The sequence below is a fragment of the Gavialis gangeticus genome, unplaced genomic scaffold (genome assembly GCF_001723915.1).
Source record: "Gavialis gangeticus isolate Ggan-Ray unplaced genomic scaffold, GavGan_comp1, whole genome shotgun sequence".
NCBI lineage: Eukaryota > Metazoa > Chordata > Crocodylia > Gavialidae > Gavialis > Gavialis gangeticus.
The window spans coordinates 46,636,341-46,637,848 of record NW_017729030.1 but is presented as its reverse complement, the minus strand read 5'-3'; the positions used below and the strand labels follow the sequence as shown (position 1 = coordinate 46,637,848).

General features: G+C 34.2%; 1 long non-coding RNA gene across 1 annotated transcript; it reads right to left on the bottom strand.

Moving 5' to 3' along the window:
- Positions 1-43: 43 nt before the first annotated feature.
- Positions 44-1,502, bottom strand: LOC109301187. Its single transcript, XR_002098465.1, has 2 exons — positions 1,365-1,502; positions 44-516 (listed from the first exon to the last, which is right to left on the bottom strand). It is a non-coding gene; the product is annotated as an uncharacterized LOC109301187 (long non-coding RNA).
- Positions 1,503-1,508: the final 6 nt, after the last annotated feature.

Genomic DNA, 1,508 nt, shown 5'->3' with positions numbered 1-1,508 from the left:
AGGTCTATAGTTAGGGTATCAATTAATACTTTAAAAACCTGAATACAGCATGTACACCATATTTATTGATACATTTACAAAAGTTTTTGTTAGCTCTCCAAGGAACATTTACATTTTAAAACCATATTTGGCAATAATCATCATATAAAGTTTTGTACAAGTGACATCTTAAACAGCCAAGACTTGCTAATGTGAGGTCTTGTCCAGTGAAGTTCCTTTCAGTGTGAAATCTGACACAGTCTAATAATGTATAATCTGGCCAGTCCTGTTATTGTGAAAATCACTTTATGAGCATTTTTACAGTAGGCTTGAATTTTACTATGATTGGTTGGTGGCTGGTTTTTCATCCGTCGTAAATCAATACATGTTGACACAAGGGTACATTTCTAGATTAGATCCACAACACATTAAAGAGTGTGTTTGCTCTCTCATTCCCCGCCATTCCAAATAAGTTGGTGAAAAATGTAACTTTAGTATTTTACAGGACATGGTAAAGCTGTTTCATCTAGGTGATGTCTATATTATAAAAATAAAATAAAATAATATAAATATGTAACATGAACCCAGTGCCCTTTGTTAAATAAAATATATGATAAAAAGCAGACTTTCTAAGATGACTGGTTTTGAAATACACTGATATAATTTAATTATTAAACACTTGAAACAATCTCAATATTAAGCTGCGATAACCAAATTTCTGCATCTATGCCAGATAAAGAAGTGCATAACATTCTGTAATGGAATTACATTGATGAAGGTGAAGGTTACAATTTTACAATGAATTGCCTATTTAGGAATGCATTAAGGAAATCTGAAGTATTCTCTCATAGTGTAGTTCATTTTGCCTTAAAATTATTATAACTGAATTTAATTAAACCCAGCAGTTTGGACAGTAATGTTTCAAAACTGCTCTTATTGCTATAAACAGATAGTTACAGACACAAAATTGATGGGGTGTCAAGGAATCCATTCTGACATCATTAAAAAAGTCCTTTGAAATTGTATCTTACAGTGGAATTACTGTGTAAACTATTTCACGTGAAGAAGTATTTCTAAAAATTCCACTGGTTATGGAGCCACACCTGTGATGGGTATATGTATGTGGACATTCATACATCGGTGCAGATGTACAAACATACGTACACACATGCAAAGAATTAATCTGTACATTTCTGGAAATTATAGTTAATGAAAGTAAAGTGAATCACTGGTGTTTGTAGCAGGATGACAGTCTTTTGAAAATGACAGGATTAGAAAGAAATGCCCGTTGAAAATGTAGTATCCAAATAGTCCCAGAAACTATACAATGTAGCTGGTTAGGTCCAGCAAATAGGATGTCATGTCTATGATCTGATCAAGAATACCTGCCCTTGTCACTCTTCCGATGTTTCTATCCACTTGTTCACACTGGGGGCCAAGATATCCTTTTTTACACAAGCACTTATTGGGTCTTACGCAGACACCTCCATGTCGACACGCTGGGTCACACTTTGCTGTGGGTGGAAACA